The sequence below is a fragment of the Vombatus ursinus genome, unplaced genomic scaffold, assembly GCF_900497805.2.
Source record: "Vombatus ursinus unplaced genomic scaffold, bare-nosed wombat genome assembly UNPS02014819.1, whole genome shotgun sequence".
In the NCBI taxonomy this organism is placed as follows: domain Eukaryota; kingdom Metazoa; phylum Chordata; class Mammalia; order Diprotodontia; family Vombatidae; genus Vombatus; species Vombatus ursinus.
The window spans coordinates 1,596,955-1,624,606 of record NW_020954597.1 but is presented as its reverse complement, the minus strand read 5'-3'; the positions used below and the strand labels follow the sequence as shown (position 1 = coordinate 1,624,606).

Sequence of the window (27,652 nt, the reverse complement as noted above, 5' to 3'; positions counted from 1 at the left end):
GTCCGGGAACTGAGGAAAGCTTACAGACGCCGACAGGGACAGCGCTAGGATTTCCTGTAATTGTGCCTGCGGGCCCAGGAGAAGGAATCCAGCCTTGCTTTGAAAGTCCCGTGGCATTCTGGGAATTGTAGTTCTGAGATTCGAGCCTATCAAGTCACTCTTCTGTAGGGGGCAGGAAAGTTTCGTGTTTGAGTGCAAGTACCATTAGGGAGGAACGATTAGCAGCTGATTCTGGCCCTCAAGAGGCACCGTAGGTCTAGGAAAATCCAGGACCTAGGCCCCATTTCCTCTACTTATCGTGACCCGTGGGATCTCGGCTCAGGGCCTCTGCCCAGGAATTTAGGCGAGGTTACAGACGCTGAAAGAGGCGGTTCTAAAGATTTGGGGAATTGTGAGGACCCTATAAAGTGAATCTAGTTTGGCTTTGGGAGCCCATTGGAATTCTGGGATTTGTCGTTCCGGGGCTGTTTCATATACTCGATAACATCTATCCTGGCATATGTACCCTTAGCCCCGGCTCTGGCCCAGGCGGTGGCCTCTACCCTGAAGCCAAGTTAGAGACACCGACAGGGCAAGCTATGGAGACTCCTGGAAGCCTGTGAGCCCAGGGACGGGAACATAGTGTGGCTTTGAAAGCTCACTGGCTTTCTGGGAGTTCTAGTCCGAGATTACAAACATCGCGTTCTTACACGACTCGTTTAGGAAGCCAATCGGGGGCAGCCAAGACTGACGCTTGAACCTTACTGGGAAGGGGCGATGGGCTGCTGATTCAGACCCTCGCGAGGCACCGTAGGCCTAGGAAAAGCCGAGGCTTGGAGCCCTGTACACTTGCTAACGTGCCCTATTCTGGCTCCCGAGATCTGCCTCGGAACTTAAACGAGGTTACAGACTCCGACAGGGCGGATTCTGGTGATCCCTGGAATCGTGCGGGCCTAGGACAGGGAATGTGAGTGGGGCTTTGACAAGCCACTGGCACTCTGGGAAGTGTAGTTAGGGGATTTCAAACATCGCGATCTTATACGACACTGTGAATCCACTCTTCCGTTGGTTGACTGTAAATGAGAATAGGGAGGAGCGATAGAGTGACGACTGACCCTCGCAACACACCATAGGCCTGGATACCTAATGTTCACATTTGAACTCGGGTCTTCCTGACTCCAGGCCTGGCGCTCTATCCATTGAGCCACCTAGCTGCCCTAAAATTCCAAGGTTGAATAAATGTGCGAATAGGGAGGGGCGATGGGCTAGTCCTGACCCTTCCGAGGCACCGTAGGGCTAGGAAACACCCCCCCTCCCCCCAAGTCCTTGGGCCCTGTTTCCTAAACTTGCTAACATTGTCTGTCCTGGCCCGAAGGACCTTCGCCCCGTCCCGGGCGGCTGCTGCGCCTAAGCGCGGTTACTGACGCTAAAAGTGCGCGCCCTGGAGATCCCGGGCTCCTGCGGGCCTAGAAGAATGAACTCAGCCGGCGGGCGGAAGTTGAATCGCAATTCCGACATTTCAAACATCGCGATCTTCTACGGCAAGCACGTAGGGAGCCGGCAGGAGAACGCCGAGTTTGAATCCAATGCGAATGGGAGGGCGCATTGGCTGCTGCGTTTGACCCTCCAGACGCGCCGTAGTCCGAGCTCTTCCCCGAGGCCCGGAGCCCTGAGTCCTGTGCCTTACAAATCGTGTATCTTCGTGCCGGGAGGCCTGGCCTCGGAGGCGGACCGTGCCCTGAAAGCGGGGTTCCAGACGCCGAGACGGCGGGCGCTGGAGATTCCCGGTGTCCTGCGGTCTGGGCAAAGGGAATCCGGGGCGGCTTTAGAGCCCCGTGGAATTCTGGGACTGGTAGTTCAGAGGCCCGTTCCTAGCTTTCTGGGACAAGGGACTGAACGCTGGATTTTTAGTTCTCCCTAACTCCTGCTCTCATACTAGGAGAATTCAGCACGTATCCCTCCAGCATCCCAGCCTCTCACTTCCTCGGCCTACTTAGCCCCTCCTCTTCCCGTCCACCTAAGCTACAGTCAGAGATAGGCACAGACCTCTGGCCTTTCCAAACGTTCAGCCTCCGTGGCCGTGAACTCTTGAGTCTTTTCTCTGGTCCTGGTCATTCCAACTCTCCATTCGCTGAAGCCTCATCATCCAGAAGAAATGTTTTCTTCTCCTCCTCACATCCTCCTTAATGCTAATGCCTTCCCCTGCCGCCTTACCTCCAATTCATCTTCTATGTATGTAATTGTTTGCAGGTGGTCTCCCCAGTTAGATTGTTCGACCCTTAAGAGCAGGAACTGTCTTTTGCCTTGAAATCCGGACCTCTTCGCGCAGTGCCTAGCACACAGTAGGTGTCTAATAAATGCTTGTTGCCTTGACTTGCCTTACGACACCTAACCCTTCTACATTCTGTGAGCTCCATCCCTCAATTCTTTCCTAAGTTACCAATCACCGATTCTCCCTTTCCTTGTCCTGACCCGTGAGTGGACTAGTTCCACTCCGCTACCCTCTGTACTCAAGTCTCTTCCTGACTTGTCCTATCACCAGTTATGCCTTGCTAAGTTCCAGCTTTGTAGTACCCCCAGCATCCACTGCCTTCTCTTGGATTCACATGGAGCCAATGCGTGAGAAAATCATAAAGTGATGCTGATTAGATCTACTACACATTTATGTTAGTTGATTTCAACTAGCCAATGCAGCAAGGCAGTCCTTTTTATGCCTCTATTCAGTTCACTAACCCAGTCATCGAAGTGTCTGTTCGAAAACTTTTCATCCCTCTTCAGACCTCTCGTGGCCACCCCTCCCCCAACCCTCTGACTAAAAGAGTCTCAAGAAGACTGGTTGTTACTACTCCCTGGGTTCCAGGGGGTAATCCAGTCGGTGACTATAAGAAGAAGCATATACAAGGACACTCTCAAGGTCTCTCTGAAGAACTTTGAAATCGATTGTGAGACATGGGAGACACCAGCACAAGACCACCCAGCATGTCGTGCCTATAGCAGAGAAGGTGCTGTGCTCTAAGAACAGGATTGCAGTAGCTCAAAAGAAACATGAGATGTACAAATTTAGAGCCATCTCCACTCCAGATGTTCATATGGACTATTTGTGCCCGACCTGTGATAAAGCTTTCGGAGTTCATATTGGTCTGATCAGCCACAGTTGGACATACTGTACCTTGACCCCAACGTAGTGAAGCCATTTTTGTTCGCTTCGAGTCCTAAGAACAACAACCACCAGTCCTCCTAAATATTAGTCAAGAGTCCCTGCCAGTGTACTTCCTCTTAACAGTCAGCAAACTTAGTTCTTTGGCAAAGGCATTTGTTCAACTGTCATAGCAAGAATAGTATTTACAGAGCATTTCACCCAACATCAGGGGCACACTTCCACAAATATGCCTAGAGTTCAGGAGGTGGCGAGAGTAGGAACAAACTAAAAGTACACTGGTAGTGAGGAACATATGTAGGGAACACATGTGGCCATCGCTTTGGCTGGTTGATATGTGTTCTGTTCAGCTGTAGTGTTACGCTCTTTTTAGCTGAAGTTTTACAAAGCCTTTTCTCCTAGGGCAACTATCCTAAGCTTAGCATGGACAGAAGCTTCTTCCCTTTAACCCTCTTAGAATCTTAGCTCTGGAAGTGTTTGTTGCCTCCAGTCCCGAGATGAGAGAAAGCTGACCTTCTCAACATCAAATTCTTGGCTCAAAAGCCCTTTCTCCCATCTCCTTGTTGCCTTGGGGTGATTTTTTTGCTCCCACACTCCTTTGGGAGTCTTTGTAGTTGAGTGGCTAGGGACCTCAGTATGGGCAATCTATGCCCTGGAGACAAAGTCATTGTCTTTCTGGTTTCTTCAGATGCAATTGAGACATAAAAGCCTCCTACTCTTTCTAGGATGGGACATACCAATTTTGTATCTAGAGGCTCTCTCCCCTTTACATTTCACTGTCTGTCTTTCAGTTCCTGCAAGCCATGGGCTAGTACTGAAGCTTCGGTAGGAGAGACCCTCTCATTCTTCACAATAAAGGCTTTGAAGCCAAATGTCACACTCCTAAAAGTGGATTCTGATACCCCTTAATTAACTTAATACTTGATATGACTAAATCCCTGGACTAGTGTCCTTATCTTAAACTATAACTTCAGCTGAAGAAAGGTGTCATCTCAGCCAGACTAGTAAAGGTGACAGTTGATGCTCTCCGCCCACCTGGGACTCTGGGTCTGGACTCTACAAGAAGTGATTCGGTCCTGTAGGAGCCTCTGACCAGAAAGAGAGAAATCGGATCTCTTCTGGCCAAAAAGAAGAGATCCGATTTCTCTCTTTGGTTTCTTCGTCTAGGATTCCAGAGCATACATAGCTTCTGGGAAAATCTCTACAACCAAGCTTAGGTGTGACTCTGGCGGAGTTTTAGCTCTAACACCACTTCTTACTTCTTATGGGAACCAAATGAGGAACTTGAAATTCATCGAACATTGAACAAAGTAGGTTTACTTTACCCTAGCACAGCAAGTCTGTGCAACAAGGACACTGTTGCCCTTGCCTTCTCTGGATAATCTCTTCTTGGCTCCATTTGGAAATGTGTCTAATAAGTAGGTCATTAGAGTATGTTGCTAGTGTGCTCCTAGACCATGGGTGGGGGCTGGGAGGCCACATGTGGCCCTCTAGGTCCTCAAGTGTGGCCCTTGGACTGAATCCAAACTTCACAGAACAAATCCCCTTCATAAAAGGATTAGTGCTGTAAAAGTTGGACTCAGTCAAAAGGCCGCACCCAAGGACCCAGAAGGCCACATGTAGCCTCCAGGATGCATGTTCCCCACCCCTGTCCTAGACACTCATGAACTATGACAGGCACAGATTCCAAGTCCATGGGACTTTTATGCCCTTAGATGACCAAGGAGCTGCTTCAGGGAAGCCAGGGCCAATCAAGTCCCAGGAGCAGATTGGTCCTGGGCCTTCCCTATGTTAGCTTGGGGTGGGAAGTGAGGAAGAAAACTACATCAGGGAAACTGAGGCCTATGGAGTCCCAGGGGGCAGCTTTGTCTTATCACATTCCATCTCTTGGTGGCAAGGTCCTACATTTTTTTTTTTTTTTTTTTTTGCTTTTTGGTGAGGCAATCGGGGTTAAATGACTTGCTCAGGGTCACACAGCTAGTAAGTGAAGGTCCTACATATTTTCTACTATTTAAATGCTTATAGGGATTTTACTAGATGATCCTCCTAGCCAGGCAGTACTAAGGGGAGAAAGAGGAGAAAAGGGAAAAACAAAAATACCAAAACAAAACACAAACAAAATAAAAATGTGGGGAAAACAAAAAGCAATAATCCTAGGTTTTCCCTCCCCGCTTCAGAAGGACCAAGTCTCAATCTTACAATCTGGTCCATGTGGTGGTGGTGCTGATGGGTACTGACACCTCAACTGTATGCAGTGGGAGGTATCAGAAATCTTTCTCCATTAGGCTTCACCCCCAAAGGAGAACCTCTGATTGTCCAGTCCTGTGCTCTCCAGGCCCCAGACCACTTGGCTACTCTGAACAACGTGTAATTATATGATCCGGTATAATCTGTTCAGCAGCGACTGGGACCCAGTAAGAGGCAAGCGCCTGCTTTCCAAAAGCGGTATAACATGTGGCTGCCCTACTGAACATGTAGCTCAAGACACCAAAAAGTGGCTCCACTCAGCCTGCTCCTTACGGACAGAGACCTCCAGAAACATGGGCCTTGCAGGGTCCGAAGCCCAAGAGGACAGCTGGGCAGGTTGCTTTCCATCTTCCAGGGCTGTAGCCTATTCTGGGCCCCACTCCAAAGAGGGAGACTTATGGATGGCTTGGTAAATGGAGGCCATCAGGCTAGCCAGCTGGGAAATAGGAATTCTCCAAAACCAGACATCCGCTAAGTCTCAGGGCTTCCTTCTTAGACCAGAGGAACAAGTGCCAGGAATTTATTCTAGACTCTGCCTAGAACCCTCTAGATTTCCCCCACCCATTCTGTTCCCCAAAACTTGACTAAATATGCAGGATCCTGGATTTTCATAGGGGTGATTTCCCATTCCTTGTCACTCATATGGGCCACCATGTGATCTAGGGCCTCTGCCGCCAGCACCTCATTTGGCCCAGTCGACATTATGTCATCAATGTAGTAGTGGTATCCATCCGTACTCTCAGGAAGGGAGACCTCTTTTAGGCCTCTGCCTGAAATGAGAGACTGTTAAATGAGATAATATTTGTAAAGTGCTTAGCACAACGTCCGGCACAAAGAAGGTAGTTAATACATGCTTGTTCCCTACCCCCACCCACCATAATGTAGCACTATGAAGGATAGTTCAGGTAACTCTGAGGAAAGATGGGGAAGTATATTGGACTCCTTCCCAGGTGAAAGGAAACTGTTCCTGACTTGTCTCAGCCACAGAAATCGAGAAGAAAGCATTGGCAAATTTGATAGCTTAGACCAGGGGTGGAAAACCTGCGGTCTGCAGGCCACATGTAGCCTTCTAGGTCTTTGGGTGTGGCCTCTTGACTGAGTCCAGGTTTTATAGAACAAAACCTTTTATGAAGAGGATTTGTTCTGTGAAGTTTGGATTCAGTCAAAGGGCCAGATGTGGCCTCGAGGCCACAGGTTCCCCACTTCTGGCCCCTGGGCCTGGGGTACCTTGTCTACAATAGAGCTTCTTAAACTTTTTCCACTCGAGACCCCTCAGTCCTGATCTGAGACTTAGACCTGTGAGTCGTGACCCACAGTTTAAGTGCCGGTCTACAACATTGACTAGATCAGGCACAGCTGTAAAGATAGACATGAGTTTCTGAGCTCCCTGTAGTTCACTGTAAGCTACCAGATGCCATCCTCCATCCTCAGAAATAACATAATTTGTTGTAAGGTGATCCAGTATAATGAATTACTCCACCTTCCTTCATCTCTGTCACTAAAGGAGAAATCACTTTCACTCCCCTGAGAACCAGATATTATATGGTTTTAATTACATGATATGGTTTGAGTAACTCTAAGATTTTCTGTTTGGTCTTGCCCACAATAACATGATTAGAGGTTGCTGAAAGAGTCTGCAAAGATGCTTAGCCTTCCCTCCATGGATTGCTCTCTTTAACCTCTCTGGAATGATTCAGATGGGGCAGGTGTTCTAAAGGGTAGTCCAGGCTTTTCTGGGGATGAAGTGCCCCTAATGACCTGGGGCTGACTTTCCCTGTACAGTTTTGCTGGCACCCTCAAGGGCTGGTCATCAGTTGCTTTTGTAACGCCAGTCCTCAACCCCATTGTTCCAGGACTCTCCTCATTGGTGAAGATCAATGCCCCACACCTGATTGACGGGTGGGGCAGAGTTGGTAAGAATGGAAAAGAGAAGAGCTTTTATGCCCTCTTCAAGCTTGAGAGTCTCTGCAGGGGTTGGGGGGGGGGGGGCTTCTGGCTTCCAGCTTTGAGAGAGGAGGTGGAAGATACCAACCCCACTTCAGCTTGCTGAAGGAAAAGACTCTGGGAAGAAGCTGAAGGGAAAGAGGCTGGCAGTTTCCACCATGTCCCTATCCCCAGCTTGCTACACTAGAGACTTTGAGGAACTTTCCTTGTGAGATCTGGTACTCCCTCTCTTGGTTGAACTGAGTTACTTCATTCCTAATGAGAGCACTTCACTCTGTATTTTCCTATGTATACTTTCTCTGATCTCTTTTTCTTTTCTTTTCTTTTCTTTTTTTTTTTTTGCTATTATTTGGATAAATGGGTTTCTTGGCTGGTTGCTATGTGTGTGTTCATTGTGGAGCTGGCATCCGGTGGGGAGTCAAGCCTTGGATGTTAAGCTTGGGGTTAGTCTCTTCCTTTCCCCCCTATTAATGAAAAAGTGATCAGAAGTTAACTTGAACCTGAAAACCACATCCCCTAGACCAGGGCTTCTTAAACTTTTTCCACTTGTGAACCCTTTAGTACTTCTGAAACTGTTGGTCCCAATGGGGTTTAAGAAGCGCCTCTCCTAAACTAATAATATTTAAGAGAGCAGATAGATATATTTCTAGCCCAGTTACCTCTCTGAAGGGAGCAGAGTGGTCAACCTTTGGCCCCAACTTCCTGCTTTACCTCCAGGAAGGAATTGAAGTCTCCCTTAGAAAAAGGAGTGGAGAAAAGAGGCCAGAGATATCTCTCCTTCCTCCTTTCAAGCCGCATGATGATAGTCTCATGCTACACGTGGGGGACGGCCCTCTCTGTGCTTTCTTATCAGTTTCATGAGCTTATCAAAATTCCCTCTTGGGGATGTGCCATCCTCTTCTCCCCAACTAACAGGGCTAGGGAGGGCTTTGGGACTTCTCTTCCCATTCCCATCGTGCACTGACAGCAAAATTTGCCCAAGCCATGTGTGTCCTAATCTCAAATGTCACCATCTAGTGAACCCACTTCTGGGAAGAACTTCACTCTCTCCCTTGCAGATTCCCCTAGGCAAAGGAAATTCATCTTTAAGGAAGCAAGGTGTAAGTAATTCTCCATCTGGGTCACCTAAAAAGGGACAAAGAGCTTTCACCCTCTGAAGGCTCCAATAAATTTAATCAAGCCTATAAAAGTAGGTCTTCAGAGAGTTCCCCCAGGCTATGTGAATTCACCACTGAAAGCCTAGGAGCATTGGCTCCATTGGGCCATGGCCTCAGAAGCCATTGTTCCAGGGACACTTCAGGTTTCTGTTTGAACTTCTGCAACCACCACAGCTCCTGAGTGAAGAGAGTATCTAGCCCTCCTCCCCTTCCCCCAAGTATGTTCTCCTCTGGTTTCCACAGGAACGTGCTCAGGAGGGCTCTGGAGATAGGAATCCATGGATGCAGTGTCCTTCCAACCCTCCTCCATATTTTCAGGGCTCTTCCTCTCACTCCACCATCTCATCTTCCATTGGAGGCACCCTCTTAATTCAGGTTTGATGTTAGGACCAAAATGAAGCCCTTGTAAATCACTGAACATTTAACCAAAGAGGTTTACTTTGCCCTATCCTAGCAAGAACATGCAACTAGGATACACTGGTACTTAGCTTCTCAGGACACAGGCCCCCTCATCTCCATCTGAAGGCCCAACTAGTCAGTCGGTCATCAGGGTACAGCAACTATCATGATCTCAGGCACTCACCAAAGCTAAGAGGACAATTCCACATGGCTGGGACTTTGTGTGGCCTCAGATAATCAGGAAACTGCTTCAGGGGCAGCTTTGTCCTAGGCCTGCCCCACTTTGGCTGTATCAGGGAAGCTGAGGCAGGTCAGGTCCTGGGGTAGCTTTGTCCTATCACAAGCTCATATCTAGGGTTTCCCCTAAAATGGACTAACTGCATACCTTCTTAAAAAACAAAAAGGTATACTCAGTGTACAAAGGAAATCACAATAGTGTGTACAACTGGTGCATGTGGAAGTAAGAAAAATCTCCATGGATTTGGTGATGGATACTGCTGCCAATCATACTTAGCAGTGTTCAGTGCCTCAACAAGCCAGAACCAAAACCAGAACCCAAACCCAATATCGTAAACTTAGGAACCAATGAGGGTTTATTGAGTTTGCCAGCAAGGGGGCCCCTCCCTCACAGGAGGAAACTCCCCAAGGAACAAAAGGACTAAGGGGGGGGGGCGTGAACTGGTTATGAGCCTCGGGATTGTGCAGGGTAAGAATAGGGGATGTGCTATCCCATGATTGGGCAGGTCTGTTGCTGGCCTTCAGGTTAGCTATTTCTTATTACCTCATCCTAATGGATAGGACTGTCCTTGATGTCTCACCAGTCAAGAAGGTCACAGACAGGGTTGCAGTTGCAATGCAAGCAAGGTCTGGGGCAAGACAGAGGAACTGCAGACAAAGTGGAGTTGCTTTGGCTTTCTCTGCTATTCACAAGCGACATTGTAGTACAGGTTTATTATGTACCTGGAGCATAGCCCTATGGTTAAAAATGGGGAAGGGGCATAAGTAGCATTTTTAGCAAACTTCTATAAGCATAAGGCAAACTAGACACAATTGGAATTTTTACTGAGCCAAAGGGGGGCATCCAGATTTACACACCTAAAGAGGTGATAGTAAAAGGGGAAGATCTACAAAGGAGAAACTTGTAAATTGATCAGTAAACACTAGGGGATATGTTCTGGAATTTACAACTAGCCAGGAAATGCTAATCATGAGAAAATAAAGCTGAACCAGAAATTCTTTTATCATTAGCCAGTTGATCACCTGGACAAAATAATGTTTGGAGGGCTCAACTAAATTCCACAAAAAAAAAGTTTCAGCTGCTTATGTGACTGTCTTTAAGAATAAAATGACTGTACTGGAGCCAATTGAAAAGAAACTACAAATTCTCCATGAAAGTGTCCTTGCCCAGGCAAACCTGAGAGTGACTTTCAGCTCCCTGAGCACTTCTTCTAATTGATGTTCCTTTCTTTGAGTGGAAGTCCAAAAGAGAGAGGGAGGTGGAGCCTTTATACATCTCTTCTGGCCTCTGGGGGTGATTCTGTCCCCCATGACACTCAGTGGCCAATCTCCTTGCTACAACCTTTTGGTCACAGGGAAATTCAGGGCCTAATTGAGTTACTCAGTCATCTCACAAAATGAAGTGCCTGTCCCTCAGTGAGAGGTCAGTGAACATGGCCATGGAGCCATGCCAGAGTACATGCTTCATGGAAAGACCCTAACAACCCCAGTTGGGGCCCCGGGCTCTTGGCCCTCTAAGACCAGCCCAAGCACCAAAGCTGGGATATATTTGTAACAAAGAATAGCACCAAATACCTCTTATGATACCACTAAAGCCAGGAGAACTTACTATAAAGTCATTCATCATCAGGGGGCAACAAAGAACAAGGCTGAGAAGATCTTAGAGAAGGTGGCCAGGATCTGAGAAAGGAGAGAGCCCAGAGGGAGGGGAGCCCTGATCTTGTGCTAAGCATTGAGGATACAAAGAAAGGCAAAAACAGTTCATGCTCCCAAGGACTTCACATTCTGATGGAGAGATGAGGGAATTGAGAGGATTAGGATAGCAAGTGGTTAATTGTGGGAAACGAGTGAACCACACTGACTTCATCTTGTGACTCAATTCTGGAGCTAGCCCTTTCTATTCAGTTATGGGTTTAATCCAACTTCTGTCTTATGAGAAAACGTTATTCATTTGTGGGAAATGGAAAAACCTATTGCATTATTTGAACCTGGCCCTGCCTGGCTGGGAAGCTGGACCACCCCTATGTGCTGCTTAGAGACCTTTAACCAAGGACCTCGGTTATACTGATCAGAACCCTGGTCAGATCCAAAGACTGATGCAAGGAGTTTTTTCACGATTATATCTCAAGCAACTCATGTGTCTTATCTGAAAACTGGTCCTGTACTGACCAATCAACTATTGTTTCCTTGATCCTTCAATTGTTCACAGACACTTGGGAGAAGGGGGACAATTCTTTTTCTGATTTCAGGAAATTGCATCTGTTTGTTTCCCCCCCCCCCGCCCCCAACCTGGAAAATCCTTAATCTTTTCTCCAAGTAGAAATCAGATTACCTAATCTTGTATTTTGGTTAATTGTTTTCTTTGAATTGATTGATCTTGTTCGATGAGTTGTTTTTAATGTATAAAAGTCTGTCTCCCCCTGTATTCAGGGTTCAGGACTAAGCTGAGGAGGCCTGGTCCTGCTTTGTTGGGTAACTGCCATGCGTTGCTTAATAAATTGATATGCTTGGAAGCTCAAACCTTTGTTTCCTCAGTCATTTCATCTTTCACTCACTGTAGAGACAACAGGTATATGCATAAGTATGTATGAGATACATACAGAGTTTATGGAAGTTAACCTTAGGGGGAAGGAAATAGCACCCAGGAGAACCAGGAAAGGCCTCCTAATGAAGGTGGAATTTGATCTGTGTCATTAAGAAAGTCAGAGACTCAGAGGTTGAGGTTGAAGTAGAAGAGCAGTCTAAGCATGGGTGTCAACTGATTCAAAGAAATAGTGGAATGACAGGTAGGAGGAGAACCAAAAGAGAAAAGTGACACAAACCCAGGAAGTAGAGAATATCCCAGGAGAAATGGTGATTAATTGTGTCAGATGCTTCAGAGAGGTAAAGAATGAAGAGGATTGAAAAAAGTAGGGGGCAGCTAGGTGGCGCTGCAGTAGATAGAACACCAGCACTGGAGTCAGGAGGACCTGAGTAGAAATCTGGCCCCAGACACTTACTACCTGTGTGACCCTGGGCAAGTCACTTCACCCCGATACCTCAAAAAAGAAAAGAAAAAAGTGACCAGAAATGGGGCTTGGAGATGTCACACTGATTCTGGAGGAAGGGATGTGAAGTGTCACGAGTGAGGAGGCCAGTATGGCTAGGCCATAGATCACAGGGGAGTAAAGTGCAAGGAGACTACAAAAATAGGAAGGATCCAGGTTGAAAAGAGCTTTCAATGTCAAAGATAATAGGGAGCCACTGGAGTTTATTAAGTAGGGGGGAGGGTTGACATGATTAGACCTACACCTTACAAAAAACCTTTTGGCAGCTGTATGAAGGATGGGTTGGAGAAAGGGGAGATGAGGCAGGGATACCAATTAAAAGGCTACTGCAGTAGTACAAGAAGTGATGAGGGCCTGAATTAGAGTGATGGCTTTAGAAGTGGAGAGAATGAGATATGTAGGAGATGTGTTGTAGATGTAGAAACAACATGATTTGGTAAATGATTGCACGTATGGAGTGAGTGAGAGTGAGATGTTGATGATGGTATTGAGATTATGAACCTGGGTGACTGGAAAGATGGTATTCTCCTTAACAGTTGTGGGGAGGTTTGGAAGAGATGTTTCAGGAAAGAGATAATGAATTCTGTTTTTAGATATGTTGAGTTTGATATACCTTTGGGACGTTCAGTTTAAAATGTCCACAGACAGTTAGTGGTGATATTGTGATACTGTATGGAGCTTAGGAGAGAAACTAGAGTTGAGTATGTGCATGTGTTTGTGTGTTTGTGTGTGTGTGTGTGTGTGAATCATGTACATAGAGATGATAACTGAAGCTATGAGATCTGATAAAATTGCCAAGTATGATAGTATAGAGGGAGAAGAAAAGAAGGCAGAGCACAAAGTGTTGGAGGTCACCCATAGTTAATAAACATGACATGGTTAAAGATCCAGCAAAGAAAATTGAGAAGTAGTCAACTGACAGGTAAGAGGAGAACCAAGAGAGAAAAGTGGCACTTAAATCCAGAGATCAAAGAATATCTAGGAAGAGAAAATGATGAAGATTGAAAAAAAGTGACCAGGTATGGGCATGGAGTTGTCACGTTGGCCCTGGAGAAGGATTGTAGATCCTTGGGCAAAAAACAGGGGCTGGTCTGCAGCTCTGTCACTGATGCCAAATCATGATCTTGGATTCAATCCACTTGCAAGTGAACAGGGAAGAAACTGCAGAGCAGGATGGCAATACAGCTCTTTCACTCTCCATCTGCAGAGGCTTCTCCTAACTTTCTGAGGCTGGGACCAGCAATTATCTACTGGACCTCCAACCAGGGGCAAGCCTGATATTGTATTGCCCAGGACAAACTGGGATCCTAAACTGGCAAAGCTTGAACTAGGAAGGCAGTGAACAGACTATGCCCAAGACCAGTCTGATAGAGCTTGATGAAAGTTTTCAGCAACCTGACCTGGGCCTCTCCCTGTGATCCTCAAAAAACACAGCACCCAATATCCAGAGAATACAGCAGTAGGACTCCAGGAAATACAGACTAAAACAAGGTAAGGCCCCAGCATCCCCTCCAGAAGTGTGAAGATCCTGGCTCTAGTACAAAGTCTCAATTCAGAAAGTAAGGCTGGAGGCATAAATAAACAAAAAAGATATTTATGATAAAAGGTTTTAGGGAGCCAGAGAATAGAATAACCCAGTAGGATAGAATAACCTTCAAAAATCTATGGGCAAAGCCTCAAAGAAAAATGCAGCTTGGACACAAGGTTAACTAGAATTCTTTGAATAAATGAAGAGAGACATTAAAATGAGTTTAAAATGATACATGCATTATAATTGCAAAGAGAAATATGCTTAAATAATCTCTTATTGACTTTTTTTTCCAAGTCTATTGCTTTTGTACTGAGAATTCTTCACTCAGGGGCCATGGTTGTTGCAGAAGTTCAAACAGAAACCTGAAGTGTCCCTGGAACAATGGCATCTATGAAGGTTAACCTTTCTTGTATCATAGACCACTTTGGTAGATCTAGTGAAATTTATGAACCTCTTCACAGAATAATATTTTTAAATGAATGAAATAAAATACACAGGATTACAAAGGAAACCAATTATATTGAAATGCAGTTCTGAATACACCCACCCCCCACCCCATACACACACAAATTCACAGATTCCAGGTTAAGAACCCCCACTCTAGAGGAAAGAATGGGAAAAGAAATGTAAACTCAGGAGGGAAAATTTAGAAGGAGAAATAAGGTATAAAACCTTGCCCAAGTAACAGACTCCCTGAAAATTATAATGGACAAAACAGAAGTTAAAGACTCCATGAGACAAAAAATATTTTCTAAAAGTCAAAATACTGGGAGAAATAGAAAAAAATGTTAAGTATCTCAGTAGAAAAACAATAGACTTGGAAAAGAAGTTAATAAGAGATTATTTAAGCGTCATTAGATTACCTGAAAGCCATGACCGAAAAAGGAGTCTGGATAGCATATTTTTAAAATTCATGAATGAAATTGCCCAGTTCTATTAGAACCACAGTGTAAAGTAAAGATAGAAAGAACTCAACAGTCACCTACTGAAAGAAATCCAGGATGTGAATGTGAAAACTCCTAGGAACATTATAGCACAAATAATCTAGAGCTTCCATGTGCACACACACACACACACACACACACACACACACACACACACACATATACTGCAAGCAGCCAGTAATTAAGAGTTCAGATATCAAGGAGCTGTAGTCAAGATCACACAAGATTTGGCAGCTAAAGGAGAGAAGAGCTTGTAATATAATATTCCCAAAAGCAAAAGATATAGGTTGATGATCAAGAATAACTTATCTAGCAAAACTGAGTACAATTCTACTAGGGAAAATGGTTCTTTATTTAGATAGAGGACTTCCAAGCATTCCTGATAAAAAAAAAAAAGACCTGATAAAAAGACCGAAGCTGGGTAGAAACTTTGAAGTCAAAAAAGAGAAAAGAAACATTGAAAAATGTAAATCCAAGTGAGAAATTGAAAGAGACTATACAAGAATCAAGTGTTACTCAATTGAGTATGGAAATCTATCTTACCCTACAGTAAAATAGGGGGAAAGGGGATAAGAGAGGGGGGGAAATGATAGAAGGGAGGGCAGATTGGGGCAGGGGGTAATCAGAAGCAAACACTTCTGAGGAGGGATGGGGTTCAAAGAGAGAATAGAATAAACAGGGGGCAGGATAGGATGAAGGAAAATATAGTTAGCTTTTCACATGACTACTATGGAAATGTTTTGCACGAATACATATGTATAACCTGTATCGATTTGCTTGCCTTCTCCATGAGGATGGATGGGAAGGGAGGAAGGAAGAAAATTTGGAACCCAAAGTTTTAAAAACAAATGTTAAAAATTGTTTTTACATGCAACTGGGAAATAATATATACAGACAATGGGGTATAGAAATCTATCCTGCCCTACAGGAAAATAGAAGGGGAAGGGGATAAGAGAAGGGGGGAGGGGTGAAAGAAGGGAAGGCAGATTAGGGGAAGGGGTATTCAGAATGCATGCCATCTTGAGGTGGCGGCAGGATTGAGATGGGGAGAAAATTTGGAACTCAAAATCTTGTGGAAGTGAATGTTTAAAACTAAAAATAAATTTTAAAAAAATTTAAAACTTATAAAAAAAGAATCAAGTGCTTATGTTTTAATGGGGTGATGACATTTGTCACCTTAGAACCTTTATGTTATCAAAGGTCATCAAGGAAGTTAAACAAGGCCCAGGCCATGTGAGTAGCTTTGTTATATTTTGATTATCTTATTAGAAGAAAGGAAAAGAATAGGGAAAAGAATATTATAGTAAAGAAGGGAGAGTGGAAAATGAATTTACTGTCTCACATAATTCATGTAAACAAGTAAACTATTAAAAAATAGAAAGATTTAGGGGACCAGCTCTCACTTGAAGCTCACTTCATCTGAACAAGTCAAAGGAAGGTGTAGAAGAAGCAGAACCAAGATGGTGGAGTAGCAGAAAAAATATCCCAGGCTGGCACAGGCAGACGTAGAGACAAGTTTGCAGACACTGGAAGCACAGGAAGAGATCATACATGAGGACAAGTACAAGTCCCAGGTCACAATCAGGGCAGGAACTCCAGATCAAAGGGAAGCTTACAGCTCAGTCACTTTGAACCTACAGAGATTTCCAGCTGGCTGATAGCGGCTGAGTCCAACAGTAGTCTACTGAAACTACACACAGAAAAGTGCAAAGGGTTTCTGAACTTGTTGCTCAGACCCAAACCTACTTTAGGAACTTGAAGAGCTCAGACCAAGAGGGAAGTGATCAGACTTTGCCCTGGATCAGATCACTTTGGGAGGACTGAAAACTTACAGGTCCTCAGCCTGAGATGTCCCTGAGGTCCTGGAATAACATAACCTCAAGAAATTAGCAGCAGAACTAGCCCAGACATTTCCTCGAGAAATGTTTAGAGACTGGCCTTAACATTAAGTCTGAAATAAGGATTTAGTCTGGAAGAATTAGGAAACAAAAAATAATCCTACCATGAAAAGCTCTCATAGTGACTGGAACCCTTAAGACACAAAATGAAAAGGAGAGAATGGCTCCAAAAACACCTACAAGCAAAACCTCAAAGAAAAACACCAGTTTGGGCACAAATTCAACTTGAATTCCTGGAAGAGATAAGTAAGAGTTAAAAGGAAGAGTTCAACTAATGCCTTGTTGGTAGAATTGTGAACTGATCCAGCCATTCTGGAGAGCAATTTGGAACTATGCCCAAAGGGTTGTAAAATTGTGCATACCCTTTGACCCAGCAATAGCACTTCTAGGGCTGTATCCCAAAGAGATCATACAAACAGGAAAAGGACCCTCATGTACAAAAATATTTATAGCTGCTCTTTTTGTGGTGGCCAAGAACTGGAAATTGAGGGGATGCCCATCAATGGGGGAATGACTGAACAAATTATGGTATATGAGTGTAATGGAATACTATTGTGCTATAAGAAATGATGAGCAGGTGGACTTCAGACAAAACCTGGAAAGACTTGTATGGTCTGATGCTCAGTGAATTGAGCACAACCAGGAGAACATTGTGCACAGTAACAGCCACATTGTGTGATGACTGATTTTAATAGACTTAGCTCTTCTCAGCAATGCAAGGATCTAAGAAAACTTCAAAAGATTCGAGATGGAAAATGCTATCCACATCCAGAAAAAGAACCATGGAGTCTGAATGCAGATGGAATCACACTATTTGCTTTCCTTTTCTTCTGTTGTTTTGTTTTATTCTTCTTTCTCATGGTTCCTCCCATTAGTTCTAATTAGTCTATACATCATGACTAGTGTGAATATATGCTTAATATGAATGTATAAGTAGAGCCTATATCAGATTACATGCCGTCTTGGGGAGGGGGAAGGAAAGGGAGGGGGAGAAAATTTAAAACTCAAAATCTTATGTAAGTAAATGTTGAAAACTAAAAAATAAATAAATTATTAAAAAAAAAGTTCAGGGCAGCTAGGTGGCACAGTGGAGAGCGCCAGCTCTGGAGTCAGAAAGACTCATCTTCTTGAGTTCAAATTTGACCTCAGACACTTATGAATTGTGTGGTCCTGGAAAAGTCACTTAACCCTATTTACTCCAGTTTCAACAAGAAAAAAAAAAGAGTTCAAGTGTTTTTTAATAGATGAAAGAGCATGCTAGGGGGAAAATTAGAATAGGAACGAGAGCTATAGGAGAAAGAATTGGTCTCCGGAATGGTTAGATCAGTTCACAACTTTACTAACATTGCATTAGTGTTCCAATTTTCCCACATCTTCTCCAACATTCGTCATTTTTATATTTTGTCATGCTAGCCAATCTGATAGGTGTGATGTGGTACCTCAGAGTTGTTTCAATGTGCATTTCTCTGATCAATAGTGATTTAGAGCATTTTTTTCATATGACTAGAGATAGCTTTAATTTCATCTGAAAACTGCCTGTTGACCATTTATCAATTTGGGAGTGACTTGTATTCTTATAAATTTGACTCAGTTCTCCATATATTTTAAAAATGAGGCCTGGGTATAAAAATTGTTTCCCAGCTTTCTTCTTCCCTTATAATCTTGGTTCCATTGGCTTTGTGTATGCAAAACATTTTCAATTTAATGTAATCAAAATTATCCATTTTGCATTTCATAATGTTCTCTATCTCTTGTTTAGTCATAAATTCTTCCCTTCTCCATAGATCTGACTGGTCAACTATTCCTTGCTCTCCTAGTTTGCTTATAGTATCAGCCTTTATATGTGAATCATGTACCCATTTTGACTTTATCTTGGTGTACAGTGTAAGATGTTAGTCTATGCCTAGTTTCTGCCATACTATTTTCCAGTTCTCCCAGCAGTTTTTGTTAAATAGTGATTTCTTATCCCAAAGCTGGAGTCTTTGGGTTTATCAAACAGTAGATTACTATAGTCATTGACTACTGTGTCTTGTGTACCTAACCTATTCTGTTGATTCACCACTCTGTTTCTTAGCCAGTACAAAGTAGTTTTGATGATTGCTGCTTTATAATACAATTTAAAATCTGGTACAGATAGGCTACCTTCCCTTGCATTTCTTTTCATTAATTCTCTTGACATTCTGGGCCTTTTGTTCTTTCCAGATGAATTTTGTTATTTTTTCTAGCTCTATAAAATAATTTTTGGTAGTTTGGTATGACACTGAATAAGTAAATTAATTTAGGTAGAATTGTCATTTTTATTATATTAGCTCTGCCTACCCGTGAGCAACTGATGTTTTTCCAGTTATTTAGATCTGACTTAATTTGTGTGAAAAGTGTTTTGTAATTGTGTTCCTATAGTTCCTGGGTTTGTCTTAGCAGGTAGACTCCCAAATATTTTATAATGTTTACAGTAACTTTAAATGGAATTTATCTTGCTGTTGGGCTTTGTTAGTAATATATACAAATGCCAATGATTTATGTCGGTTTATTTTGTATCTGGCTCCTTTGCTAAAGTTTTTTATTATTTTGAGTAGTGTTTTACTTGATTCTCTAAGTATATCATCATATCATCTGCAAAGAGTGATAGCTTTGTCTCTTCTTTGCCTATTCTAATTCCTTCAATTTCTTTTTCTTCTCTTATTGCTAAAGCTAACATTTCTAGTACAATATTGAATAACAGTGGCCCAATAATAATGACCCAAAAGGCTATAAAATTGTGCATACCCTTTGATCCAGCAATAGTACTTCTAGGTTTGTATCCCAAAAAGATCAATGAAAATGGAAAAAGGACCTACGTGTACAAAAATGCTTATAGCAACTCTTTTTGTGGTGCCCAAGAATTGGAAATTGAGGGGATGCCCATCAATTGGGGAATGACTGAACAAGTTGTGGTATATAAATGTAATCAATACTATTGCACTATAAGAAAAGATGAGCAGGCAAATTTCAGAAAAAAACCTGGAAAGACTTATATGAACTGATGTTGAGTGAAGTGAGCAGAACCAGGAGAACATTGTACACAATAACAGCCACATTATGGGATGACTGACTTGGATAGACTTAGCTCTTCTCAGCAATGCAAGGATCTAAGACGACTCCAAAAGACTCATGATAGAAAATGCTATCCACATCCAGAAAAAGAACTATGGAGTCTGAATGCAGATTGAAGCATGCTATTTGCTCTCTCTCTCTTTTTTTTGTTTTGTTTTGTTTCTTGTGTCCCGAGGTTCCTCCCATTGGTTCTAATTCTTCTTTGCAACATGACTAATGTGAAAATATGTTTAATATGAATGTATATGTAGAGTCTATATCATATTGCATGCCGTCTTGGGGAGGGAGGAGGAGAGGAAGAGGGAGGAAATTTAGAACTCAAAATCTTATGGAAGTGAATGTTGAAAACTAAAAATTAATTAATTAATCAATAAAAAAGAAAAAAAAAGAAAGGATTGGAAATGGAATTAATAGCTTGACACAAGAGGCACAAAACTTTCCCAATCAATAAACTCCTTGAAAATTATGAGGGACCAAATAGAAGCCAATGTCTCCGTGAGACAGCAAGAAATATTAAAACAAAGTCAACAGGCTGAAAAAAATAGAAGAAAATGTAAAGTCTCAGCAAAAACAACTGACCTGGAAAACATAAAAAAGATATAATTTAAGAATCAAAGTAAAATATGAATCTGAACCCTATGATCAAAAATAGAATCCAAATATCATATTTCAAGAAATAATAGAAGAAAATTGCTCACATCTCTTAGAACCACAGAGCGAAGTAGAAATAGAAAGAATCCATAGTCAATTCCTAAAAGAAATGGCAAAATGGATACTCTCAGTAACAATATAGCCAAAATCCAAAACTTCCATGTCAAAGAAAAAATACTGCAAACAACAGCAACAACAAAATAGTTCAAGTACAGAACAACTTCGCTCAGGATCGCACACAATTTTGCAGCCATAGCTATCAAGGAGCAAAGAATTTGGAGTACAATATTGCAGAAGGCAAAGGCTTACAGCCAAGAATAATTTACCCAACAAAACTGTTTATAATCATACAGGGGGAAATGGACCTTTAATGAAATAGAAGACTTTCAAGCATTCCTGACTTAAAAAAAAAAAGAGCCACCTACATATTTTGAAGTTCAAATATAGGATTCAGGAGAAACATAGAAAGATAAACAATTAACAATTGTAAAGACTAAACAAGGATAAACTGCTTATATTTTAATATGGGGAAATGACACATGTATCCCCTCTGATGCCTATCCTCAGGGGTAATAGAGCGTGTCTAATTAGATGGAAGATCTAGTAGTAGTTCTGTTATGGCTTGATCTTAAAAGAAGAATGGAACGGGAGGAGCAAAGGAATAGGAAAGAGAGGAAGATCAGGGAAAATTATCAATAGAGTGCTGGGCCTGGAGTTAGGAAGACCTGACTTTAAATATTCCCTCAGACACTAACTGTGTGACTCTGGGTAGGTCACTTAACCTCTGTGTGTCTCAGTTTTCCTCACCTGTAAAATGAGGATAGCAATAGCACATACCTCCCAGGGTTGTAGCAAGGATCAGATGAGATAATATTTGTCAAGCGCTTAACTCAATGCATAGCGTATAATGGGAGCTTACTAAATGCATGTTTCATTCCTTTACTTCCTTCCTTTGATCTGTTTTCCAGGTCAGTTGTTTTTGCTATCGCATCTTTTTACATTTTATTCAATTTTTTAATCTTTTGACTTTATTTAATATTTCTTGTGGTCTCATGGAGTCATTGGTTTTTATTTGGTCCATTCTAATTTTCAGGTAGTTTTTGCTTGGGAAAGGTTTTATACCTGTTGTGCCAAGTTGTTCTTCAATTTCCAATTCTTTCTCCCATAGCTCTCACTTATTTTCTAATTTTTTTCCTCTAGCACTCTGATTTCATTTATAAAAATATTTTAAACTCTTTTAAAAACTTTTGCTTCATCTCTTCTAGGAATTCTAGTTGAATTTGTGCCCCAGGTGTGTTTTTCTTTGAAGTTTTGCTTATAAATGTTTTGGAATCATTGAATTCTTTTCAGTTTGTATCTTGAGGGTCCCTGTCACCATAATAGTTTTTCATGGTGGGATCTTTTTTGGCTCATTCTTCCAAACCACTTCTTGACTTTGGACTTGATGTTAGGGCCAGGCTCTACACACTTCTGGAGGGAATGTCTGGAGTGGTCCTGTTGCTGTTTTGTTGACAGCATTGAGTATTGTTTTATTCCATGATCTCATGGAAAGCTGAGACTGGGGATCTGCAAGCTTTCAGTGTTCCAAAAATGGTTTGATGGAGAGCAGAGTCTGAGCACTGCCCCCCTTGTCTGAGCTCTGCAGTTTCCTGGAGTGGGTTTGGGTCTGAGCAACAGTACAATCTTGCCAGACTTCAGCCACTATCAGGCACCTAGGAAGCTCTGCTGGTTCAGAGTAACAGAACTGTAGACTTCCCTTTGGTTTGGAATTCCTGCCCTGTTATTCCCCTGCAGGCTTCACATTGGGCTATGAGTTAGAATTGAGACCTTGCTCAGTGCACAGACTAGTGTCTGTCATCACTCTTCCCCCATGGGCACAAGCTCCTTCCTTAGTCCACCCTGTATCTGTGACCCAGAACTGGACATGAGTGATAGACCTGCCAGTTTGACCTGTTCTTGCACCATGCATGAGATCATGCTGCTCTCTATGGTTTGTGGACCTCCTCTTGCCCTGGTGCAAAGACTCTTGGAAGTACTTCAAGCAGTCCCCTGTTGGCCCAACTCATTCTTCAATGTCTGCAGATGTCTCTGACTCTCCGTATGCTGATCTGGACTGTAAAAATGACTCACTGTGACTTTTTCTTGGGTTTCTCAATCAAGATTTGGTGAGGTGCATTTTGTAAATCTGTTGGGAGGAATTTGGTCAGGGAGATGGGGCAGCTCCCTGTACTTCTTCCTACTACTCCATCATCCTGGCTCCACCTTGCCAATCTCTATTTACTAGCTCCTTCCCTGTTGCCTATAAACCTGCCCAAATCTCCCTCATCTTTACCAAGAAAAAAACCCCTGGTAACTGAACAGCCTTCACCAACCTTTCTAGCTGTCATTCTCTATGTCCCTTCTCTTAGTCAATTTTTTTAAATTGCTGTTTATACTCTGTGTTTTTACTCCCTTTCCTCTCATTTACTTTATCTTTTATAGTTATTTGTGCTTGATTTGGCATTGGAATTAATATGACAAAGACATTTACAATTACTGATATATGCAAAATAGACAAGATAAGGTCTTCTAGGAAACTTATGCATAGACATATGCTATTGTTGTTCATTTGTCAGTCACGTCTGACTGTTCATGACCCCGTCTGGGGTTTCCTTGGCAAAGATAGTGGAGTGGTTTGCCATTGCCTTCTCCAGGTCATTTTACAGATGAGGAAACTGAGACGAACAGAGTGAAGTGACTTGTCCAGGGTCACACAGCTAGTAAGAGTCTGAGGCCAAATTTGAACTCAGGTCTTCCTGACTTCAGGCCCATCCTCTATCCACCGAGCCATCTGTATGCTATGGAACCCTAATTGAAGGGAGCACAGATATAACCCATCAGCAAAAATGTTAGTGTATGGGTTTTGTTTTGTTTTTTTTTGTTTGTCAAGGAACCAGTTCTCTCATAAAAACAAGTATGGCAATTGATCTGGACAGAAGGGCATTTGACAGCATACCTCAGGTAGGCAGTGATCCCTGAGCTGTTAGATCCACTTTATATCTGACCACTTAATATCTCTCCAAGACAAGACAAGTAGCATCCAGAATGAGGCTTCAAACGGAAGGAAGCACCGTCAAGAGTTTTTCACCTGGTCTCCCTGACTCCAGTTTCTCTCCATCCTCCACACAGCTGCCAAAGTGATTTTCCTAAAGTGCAGGTCTGACTATATCACTGTCTTACTCAATAAACTACAATGGCTCCTTATCACCTCCAGGATCATATCTTAACCCCTCTGTCATTTCAAACCCTTCATAGTCTGGTACATCATTCTACACGTTACTCCTCTTCAGATACTCTAGGGCTGAGCCTAGCTGGCCTTCTTACAATTCCTCACACACAAAGCCCCATGTCTCATCTCTGTGCCTTTATACTGGTGTCCCCTATGTCTGGAATGCCCTGCCTTCTCACTTTCATCTCTTAGACCTCTTAGTTTTCTTCAAGACCCAGATCCAGGGCCATCTTCTACACCAGCTACTAATGCCTTCTCCACCTCCAAAACCTACCTACCCATCTAGCTAGCTAGCTAGCTATCCATCTCTCTCTCTCTCTCTCCATCCATCCAAACATCCATCCATCCATCCATCTATCTATCCATCTATCTATCTATCCATCCAACTAACTATCTAGCTATCTATGATGATATTGTATAGTGTTTAGAAAGCTGACCTCACAGCCTAGGGTTCAAGTTTCACCTATGACACATACTGGCTGTGTGATTCTAGGCATCTTACTTAACCTTTCAGTGTACTAGGAAAATCCAGAAGACTCAAGGTTGCAGAGAAGGTGCCAGTCTACATTGAGAGAGGGAGTTATCACCCATATATATATACATGTTGTCTCCTCTAATAGAATGTTAACTCCTAGGTGGCAGCAATCATTTCCTTTTTTCTTTGTGTACCAGCACCTAGCTGGTACACATTAGGTGCTTAATAACTGCTTGTTGGTTGATTGGCTGGAAGATACTCTTCATGGGTGAGTTCCCTTAACAAGGGTTAGTATTGTGGAAATCTTGCACTGTCATTTTCTTCTTAGAGCCTTACCCTCTGTTAGGGAAAGGTGTGATCCCATCTAGACAAGGAGAGGAGTCCACTGTGCCTCTTTCAGCCAAGCAAATACACCAAAAGACCAGTGGATCCCTTTAATACCATACAAGGCTGCTATGAAGCCATTTAGCCACAAGGGGCAGCAAAGCCCCATGACAGTGAAAACTGGACACGCCTGTTATCAGTGTCCTTAAACCCAGAACTGAGCACAGTCCTCCACAAGGGGATGGCCAAAGCAGAGTACAGTGGGATTGTTACCTCGTTATTCCCAGAAGCCATGCTTCTCTTAATGTAGCCCAAGATAACATTTACTTTTTGGCTGCCATATCATACTGTTGACATTTATTGGATTTGTGGTGTATTAAAAGCCTCAGATATTTTTCATTTAAAATATGCTGTATAGTCATGCATCCCCCATATTGTGCTGGTGAAGTTGGTTTTCTTTGTGCCTAAGTATAAGACTTTACCTTTGTCCCTACTGAATTTCATCTACTTAGATTTAGCCTGGCAAGATGGTTTTTGGATCTCACTTCTATTATTCCTCCCAGATTGGGGCAAAACATCTGCAGATTTGATAAGTGTGTGCCTTTACCATTTACCCAAGTCACTGGTAAGGACAGGAAATAGCACAAAGCCAAGTACAGAGCCCTGGGGTAGTCCACTAGAGGCCCATTGACATGGAATCATGTCTCTTTGAGCCCAGCCGTCCAACAAGTTCGAAATTCATGTAACTGTCTGTCTAGTCTACATCCTGCCCTCATCTTCTCCACAAAAATACTATCAGATGATCAACTGCGAAAGACTCAGCTACTCTAATCAATATAATGAGCCAAGACAATTCCAAAGAACCCAGAATGAAAACTGTGATCCACCTCCAGAGAGAGAACTGATGAACTCTGAGTTGAAGCAGACTTTTTTCATTTTCTTTCTTTTTCTTGCCATTTTTTGCAATATGGCTAATATGGAGATAAGTTTTGCATGACTTCACATGTGTAATTAATATCATATTGCTTGTCTTCTCAGTGGGTGGGGGAGGGGCTAGAGGGAAGGAGAGAGTTTGGAACTCAACATTTTAAAAAAAGAATGAAAGAAAGAAAAGAAAGAAAGAAACTATCAGATATTGTATCAAATGCTTTTCCAAAGGTAACTAAGGGGTGTGGGATAGGGACAGGGTTGGAGGGAGCTTGAGCATCCACTTCACCTGGAATCAGGATGAGGAGAAGCCTAGCTCCAAGTCAGCTTGCCAAGAGAAGTTAGAGGGTGGTGCTTGTGATTGAAGACTAAAACCTTGAGTCAGTGACTCCCAAGAGACAGAAACTGAGCAGTGAGACAAACAGGAGCATTTCCTAACACCTTTTTGGAAAACTCAGCTTCAGCTAACTGGACCCCCTGCCTGGACAGCAGCCAACATGAGGTGTTTATCACAGAGTTTCGGAGTCACCATCCCAAATTACCTAGGTCTTCTGAACCACAAGGCTTTGGACATCAAGTGAGCAGGGCTCTTATACCTTCCATGAGCCATTAGAGGAAAAACTCTGGTCTTTTATGAGTTGCTTTCTCTGAGTGTGCATGATCAGCTGACACTCTATAGCAGGCCTGCACAACTTCCGGGCACTTACAGCCCTCCAGCTGCTTGCAACAGGCCAAAGGATTTCGGGTGGCCGTCGAAAAATGGAGAGGAAAACATCCTCTGTACATGGCGTGCAGCAAGCGACCCAAGGGCCACAAGAAGCTGTGCAGGCCTGCTCTATATGGGAGCTGATCCTATTCTGAGTAAAGTCTCATGGCCCCACTAGAGGAAGGATGTCAAATTCCTCTGGAACTGTATGACCAGCTGATGCATCCCTGGCAGCCTTGGCTCTATCAGGAAAGACAAAGTGGGCCTAGGCAAGACCCTGCAGCATATCACTATGATGTGTGTGGATGCCCTTGAGCTAGAGTTCTAATGGCAAGCGGGTGGTGGTTTCACCCTCCAGCCTGGTGAAGAACTGGCACAATGAAGTACTCAAGTGACTGAGAGGAAGGCTCCAACTCCTCACCATTATTGAGAGATTAAAGGAAGAGATTGATTAAAAACAACGAGCTGGCTTCATTCCGCCTCAGTGGCTGAAGGGAAGTGTGGGTCTGGCGATCTGTAATTAGGGCCAGAGACTCAAGATCTCAGTGAAGCAGCCTGGCCAGGCCCTGAGCAGCTTAAACACCAGCTGGCAAGGGCTCATCTCAAGGATCTCAATTCAGTACTTCCGTTTGTTGCACTTTGTGAATTTGGGCATCCCTAGGACAGCTTATGAATTCAAAAAGCACCTTGAGTCGATGCTTTGAAGGGGCAGAGAGGTCAATAGAAGTGAAGCAGCCAGTCAGGAGTGTGGGGAGTAGCTGGGAGAGCTTGTCAGCATTGGAAACAGGTGCCTGATTTAGAGAACCGTGGACATTCTCTCCATGTACCTGCTGGGAAAATGGAGGATGTGGTCTGTTGCAGGTTGACTACTTTGCAGGCTGAATTGTACAAATGATTTCTCAAAAAAGCCAAACTTGTCTCTCTTGTCTTCAAGCAAGTCACTAAAGAAACTGTGTAACCTGCCCTCCCCCCGCCCCCTCTCTGTTCCCTCCCCCCCATTTGATCTAAGGGAAGCATATGGACCCCCTTCACCTCATTTCAGGAGCCCTCAGACTTATCCCCCCCCCCACAGAGTTGTAGCTGCAGCTTTCAGGGGTATTGTTGGACCTGGACTGCATTCTGGCTGTGATCCAATGGGCCAGCAGTGACAAGGTCTCCTTGGTGTCTTCAGCGTGGAGTGTCACTGGAAAAAAAGAACGAAAGGGCAAGGATAGCAAGGGAATTAATGAAAAAGTGAGAAGGAAAGAGGCCTGACAGTAGCAGATCTCAAACTGTGTTACAAAGCCGTAACATTCTAGACAGCTTGATACTGGATAAGAAACAGAGAGCTTCATCAGTGGAACAGATTGTATACACGATATACCGAAGCAAACAGGCACAGTAACCTAGTGTTTGATAAGCCCAAAGATCCCCCCCTCCTCCCGAAAGACTTGGGAACTCTTAGCACAAAGCCAAAGGACTCATGACGAAACCAGTTTTCCTGCTCCTGATACAGAGATAACAGGCTCTTTCTTTTCTTTTTCCTTCCCTTTCCCCTTTCCCCTCCCCTTCTCCTTCTCCTTCCCTTCTCCTCCCCCCCCCCCCCTCTCCCCCCCCCCCCTTTCTCCTTCCCCCTCTCCATTCCCCTTCCCCCCTTTCTCCTTCCCCCTCTCCATTCCCCTTCCCCCT

The 27,652-nt window shown here is 43.4% G+C and overlaps 1 pseudogene; it reads left to right on the top strand.

The window, feature by feature from the left end:
• The first annotated feature begins 578 nt into the window (after nucleotides 1–578).
• Nucleotides 579–27,652, top strand: part of LOC114023963 — a 36,870-nt pseudogene continuing 9,796 nt past the window's right edge.